This window comes from Neophocaena asiaeorientalis, unplaced genomic scaffold, assembly GCF_003031525.2.
Source record: "Neophocaena asiaeorientalis asiaeorientalis breed wild unplaced genomic scaffold, Neophocaena_asiaeorientalis_V1.1 scaffold230, whole genome shotgun sequence".
Classification (NCBI taxonomy): Eukaryota; Metazoa; Chordata; class Mammalia; order Artiodactyla; family Phocoenidae; genus Neophocaena; species Neophocaena asiaeorientalis.
Window position 1 is genome coordinate 4,432,760 of NW_020175186.1, and position 6,336 is coordinate 4,439,095.

Genomic DNA, 6,336 nt, shown 5'->3' on the forward strand with positions numbered 1-6,336 from the left:
CCTTTCTCTACTCCTGCTCAAGGCAAGGCTGGCAGGCATTTTTGGTTGCGCATCTAAACACATCTCTTCCTTTCTTGCTAACAGGATTCCAAACAGGTTTGGGTGATAAGATGCCCTGCCACGTGATATTTATTGGTCTGGGAGTTGGAGATGTAGGCAAGTTTGAGACGGATATGCTGAGGATAATCTCCCTTCCTGATCAAAGGGAGCTATGTAAGTAGAAACCCATTTTGCCCATGCCTTTTATTTATTTATTTTTTGGTGAGAATGCTGTTGTGTCTCCAGCTGTGGCACCATTCTCACAACCACATGGAGAGTAGTTGCCAACCCAGCAATGGTGACAGAAAAGTTGGGAGAAGTCTTTGGTAGCACTTCTGAATGGCCACTTCAATGCTGGCCCGTCCTACCTCTAGACTTCTGATTTGGTGAGATGGTAAGTACCTGTTTTTTTGGTTTTTTTTTAAGTTTATTTGCATTTAATAATGATTTTTAAGCCCTATATCCAATGAAACCATTTTCAAAAGCACTATGTGGAAAGGAAATTTAGATGTCTATTATACTTTTCTTTAAAAAAAAAACAAACCTTAAATTTCTGAGTGAGCAAGATTCATTTTTGCAGGTAGAGGCCCTGCTTCTTCGTGATCTTCACCTTTAGATCTAACAACCACAAGAGAAGAAGCTGGATATCTGTCTAGCTTTTGTTCATTCACAAATTCCAAGTCATCACAGATACTCAGCTCCTCAGAAGGAACATACTGCTCTGCAGCTGTAGCCACAGTTGCACAGCAAATCCAGAGCAATACCATCAAGGAGAGGACAAGAGTCACCGTTAAAATCCACCCAGAATAAGAGAGAGGCATCTTAAAAAGACATCACTTTCTCCGTGTTCAAGATAGTTCCTATGTGCTTGTGAACTTCTCCTTTGAAGATCTGAGGACATTTTGCTTGGCGACGGTTCTTTTGAAATTTTAGGCCTCCTGCTCCAATTGTGGTGCATACCGGACTTCTGGCTTTGACTGGAATATAACTGTTTTTCCATCATCAGCTTGAAAACAAAAAGTCCACGAAGAGGTTATGAAGCTCTGTGCAGAGCCTTTTATTATTATTTTTAAAACAACAGAAACTTATTTCTCACAATTCTGGAGGCTGGAAGTCTGAGATTAGGGTGCCAGCATGGTCAAATGAGGGCTCTCTTCTAGGTCACAGACTTCTCACTGTATCTTTACATGGTGGGGGGGCTGGGGAGTTCTGTGAGGTCTCATAAGAATACTAATCCCATTCATGAGGGCCCCACCCTCAAGACTAAAGCACCTATCAAAGGCCCTACCTCCTAATACCATCACATTGGACATTCTTTTTTTTTTTAACTTTTTAGTTTATATTGGAGTATAGTTCATTAACGATGTTGTGTTAGTTTCATGTGAACAGCAAAGTGATTATTGAAGATCTTGTTTTCTCAGGAACAGGCCTTCTCACAGGTAAACTTGGTGTACCTTTTTGATTTTGGGGGTGGGCTGGAGCATCATTTTGGTGGATTTGTGCCAGGATGTAGTGGGATAGAGCTGGACTAAGGAGAGGTGGGCATCTGAAGCCTCCAGATGAGAAAAAATTCTCTGCATGAGGGCAAGTTAATTTTCAGGAAGCTTAGGGATTCAAAGTCAAGGAAAAACCATAACCTTCAAGTAGGCTGAGAATGAAAGATAAAACACAAAAGATCAGAAGTTTCTTATGGGAGAGCAGAAGCAAGAGTATGGGTCAAGTGAGAGAATTAAGTGTATTTCCATGAAAAGAATAGGGTGTCCAAGGCTGGTAGCTATTGGATCCCTTCTTGCCCCCTAAGGAGTGTGTGATCCTGGCTTAAAAGCACAACATCATAGAGATAAATGAGTCCTTTTTCTAATGTCCCAGCATCTTTTCAATTCCCCTTTCCCTAAGCTCTGAACCACGGAAGGCATCTTGCATTAAGAAGTGGATTTGTAGGCCTCTGAATAAAAAGTTGTGGTTTTCTACAGAATAGTTCCTATTCTAAAATCACCGGCCAAAGCATCATTCTGTTCAGAAAGTGGTAAAAATATGATTAGGGGCTTTTCATATATGTTGCTCTGTATAGTCAAGTTAAGAAGCCTTTCCTGAGAGCCTTTTAAGAGCTTGGCACTGGACCAGTTATCATCTTTCAGGAATAACAGTGTCATATTGTACAAGAACCTTGTAAAATCCATGCAAAAATATAGCAAAGGGCACACTTTCTCTTTCTTTCCAGCTAGCTTTTCTCTTTAAAAGCAACCTCTATCTATCAGAATCAGTAGCATCTCTTTCTCTAATGTATCATGAAATACCTATCTATGATGTTTCTCTTCCAACGTGCAGACATCAGTAAAGGTTGGCCAGCCTCTCTCAAGGAGAGTATTACAACATTCACTTGGAAACAATTATATATATTTCATAGTCATTTGTCAAAGCTTCCTAAGACATCTGAATTTATGCAATAGCTACTGTATCAGTCAGGATTATTAAGTGGAAGCAACAGTAATAACTCTCACTTGAGCAGAACATTTGTTGAAAGGTTATTGAGCAGCTCTCAGGATCTCTGAAAATGGTTAGAATCTATGTAGCCAAGGACAATGCCCTAAATGACACTGAAGAACTTGTCTGGTCTAGACATCACTGCACTCTCTTGGTCATGGGCACCACAGTATACTACGCAGACACCATCAACACTGGCCCATGGCACTAGCTTTGGATACATGGTGTAGGTTACTACTGATTCAGCCTTACCACTGACGCCACCCTCTGGAGAATAGACTCTGCGCAGTTACCATCTTTTGCATTACTAACATATGATTCAAAGAGCAGCTTGGGTGCCTGTGACTGGAGGAGACTGGATTACATCCCTGAGCCTCAACTGCAAGGACAGCCAGGAAAATGAGAATTTGGAATTTTCTATTTATTTAGTAGGAAATTATATTTGTCTCATTGGCTAGGAATTTCTGAAATGAGTATAGAGGGAAGCATTTGGTCATGTCTGTAGAAATTTTTTTACTGTTATTCTCTGGCTGGAGTGTGAGGTTTCTGTTGACATACAGTGGGTAGAGGCCAGAGATGCTGCTAAACATCCTACAGTGCACAGGACAGGTCATGACAACAGAGAATTATCAGTAGTGTCTTTGTTGAGAAATACTGCCCTTAGTAGAAAAGGATTGCACATACACGTGGCCAAATTAATGACAAATAATCAGGCAGTAGGTGGTTTGCAACCTGGGGAGTTTGGTTCGAAACCTGGGTAAAATTTGCAACTGGCCCCTGTACAGAGAGGGAAAGGAGAGGTCAAAAAAAGAGGTAGACCACTCCATATTGGTAGGTGGCACATTTAATAAGCAAGGAAAGTTACATACAAGACTTGTCTTGGAGGGCCACAAAATGAGTAGATCTCTGCACTTACCCACTAGAATCTTGAAAGTTTATATAAAGGCCTTGATAAGTTCAGTCACGTGTTCAGTCCAGATGGTCTCAACTACACATTGCTCTCTCAAGGCTGTATCCTTAAAATTGTTCCCACTATGAGAACAGTGGGCAGAACATACATTTCAAGGAAAGGAGAGGAGATAAAGAGCTTCTGATTGCCCAGGTCTAGCTTGTGGGTCAACCAGCAATCACGTCCTCTGGATGAACTCCTTCAACAGCAGTGACCAAAGCTCTTTTCTTTTCTTCTTTATTTGGTTTGTTTTTGCAGTTTCCATGCTTTGCTTCAATTATACTTTTCTATATTTTGTGAGAGAAGACACATATGAAGCAGATGCAATAGATTCACTATCAACAAGGAATCATTTCAGAGAAGTCAATAACTTACCTGAGATAACACAGATAGTACGTGACAGAATCATGACTGAAACCCATAAAGGATTTCAAAGCTCATGTCCGTTCCACTCTGCCATGCTTTTTTCTATTGTTATCTGGGACCACAGACAACACATTTATGACAAGATTTTTACACTTTTATAGAAAGTATAGATATAGCACACAACAAAATGGGAGTAAGTCCTAATTTCATTGATGTGCTATAACCGTCTGAGTTGATAGTGTACTCAACCTCCATCCCACTCCTCCAGATTACTTAGGGATCTTTCCAACCTGTTTCCAGAAGAACTTAAGACAAATGGAACTGGCAGTGATATATGTCTAATTAAATGAGTAGTTTTTACTCTCTCCTTAGGACAGGGCCCAGAAAGTAGAAGGATGCTAAAGCAGCAGTGACATTCCTGAATGGGGGTGTAGGAATATTATCCTCTCTCCTCTTTCCTCTCTCCACATTATGCTGTATCCACTCCACACTTTCCTCCAAGGCAATAATATTTTCTGCTGAGCACAGCACTGCGGGTAGAGGATATTCTCTCCAGCTCCAGAGAAATCCACTGCAGCCTGGGACAAACACTTGCATCAGCCCTAGTTGCAAGGTCTGGAGCAGGTGATTCAGATCTAGCCGTGCATTTCAGATGTGCCTGCAGAAACAAGCAGAGGATCCCTTTGGAAATCCTTGTCTTATATAATTTGTGTCAATTAGCCTTTGGCTTTGACACTAGCTATGAAGTCCATATAACATAGTGTATTGTTTTGCAGCAACCATCTTCAGGTGGCAGAAGAAATTTTCCAATCCTCCAGCCTCCAGGGAGCATATCTGAGCTCTGGCTCCAGAGACAAGGAGAGAGAACATAATCTTTGGACAAGAGTAAGCCCTTGGATTTCTGGTCATATCTGGGGAAGCCTTCAGTAAGTTACAGACACTAGACTTTTTGATAAGATGAGAAAGTATGAATGCAAAGTTGTGTTTCAGGAAATTTATTTACATACTATATTATACAGCAGGTTATTTCAGTTCTTATATGTTAATGCACTTAATTATCCAAAAAGTCCTATGAGAAGGATACTGTGTCATTCTGATCTCCAGTTTACAGAAGATATGGCTGAGGACTGGAGATATTAAATTATATGGCATCATGACATAGTAAATAGTAGAGTTGTACCCAGGTCCATATAACTCCAAATCCTGTGGTCTCCAATACAACATTTATGCTGCAAATCAGCCTTTGCTTTTCTTCTTATAGGTGAGAGTATCACCAAGTTTTGTCTTTCCACGTTTTGCCATTTCACCTATGCATTATGGAAATGATCAATAGCATGGGCTTCGCAGCTTCTCCAACTACAAGGGGGCACCCTCAAAACTCTGGGAAAGGACCTAATATATTAATAGAGGGAGAAAATCCAGACTCCCAATCCTCCATCCTGCATCCTCCTCACTCCCACCAAAACTAGTGTTTTTTCAAAGTAAAGGTCATGACCTTTTAAAGGATCTTTAAACCAATTGAGTGATCCAAAACCAGCCTTAAAAAAGGAACCGGCTAAAACACAAGATATGAGAGCCCATCAATCACATCCAGTAAGGGTAATATTATGTGAAAAGTTTTTCCATTTTTGTAATATATAATGAGGGTTATTGTAAATATAAGTTGTATTTCTTACTGTGGATCACGTGGGCAACAAGCCACCGGATGTGCTTGGAAGCTACAGTGAGACCCACAAATCACTACAACATTACCTGAGCTGAGGAGGGTGGGATGGGTGGAGTGAAGAAACTTTGTCATGGAGTCCAATACTTCAACAGTACAGTGGTTGGGAAAAATAAACACACACACGCACACTCCTTCTCATCTAGTTCTTCTTGTCCTTTATCAGCTCTTCCCAGGACTTGGAGGAAGGGCTCTATAACTTGAGGAACCTAATATTTATTTAGCAACTATAGTGTTCCAGTTGCTTTACATGCATTACTCAACTTATCCTTTATAAACCAATAGGGTGACTAGAATTGTCTGATCTCGGATAACAGCCTTAGTCTCTGTGGTAACTATGGTTTTCATCTACTTGGTAAATTCTCATTATTACCATTCTTCCGGTGATAGGCCTCCCCATCCGGAAACAGGAGTGCACCTCCTTGGTCACAGTGACTGGGTGACTGGATAGGAAGGGAGGGAAGTGGTCCACCTTGGGGCAATTGGAGTCACTCACCTGGATTTTGTGCTGGAGCTGACAGTGAAAACTCCTCCTTTATCATTGACTTTGAGCGTTATGAATGTAATCCCAGAGCTGAGGGCAGTCCTGGAGGAATGCAGGGAAAACATAAAAGGAGAACAAAGTTCTTTTGGTAGTGAGTTCTCTGTCCCAATCCTTGAGGTGTCTTTGCTGGCCTTGTTCTAGATTATGTGAGTCATCCAATGTCTTTCCAATCAGTCACTAAATCCTTATGCCAGTAAAAAGTTGAGTTTTTATCAATTTCCACCTTGAAAG

The 6,336-nt window shown here is 40.9% G+C and overlaps 1 pseudogene; it reads right to left on the reverse strand.

The window, feature by feature from the left end:
* Positions 1-584: 584 nt before the first annotated feature.
* On the reverse strand, positions 585-6,103 carry LOC112412873 (transmembrane protein 59-like; annotated as a pseudogene).
* Positions 6,104-6,336: the final 233 nt, after the last annotated feature.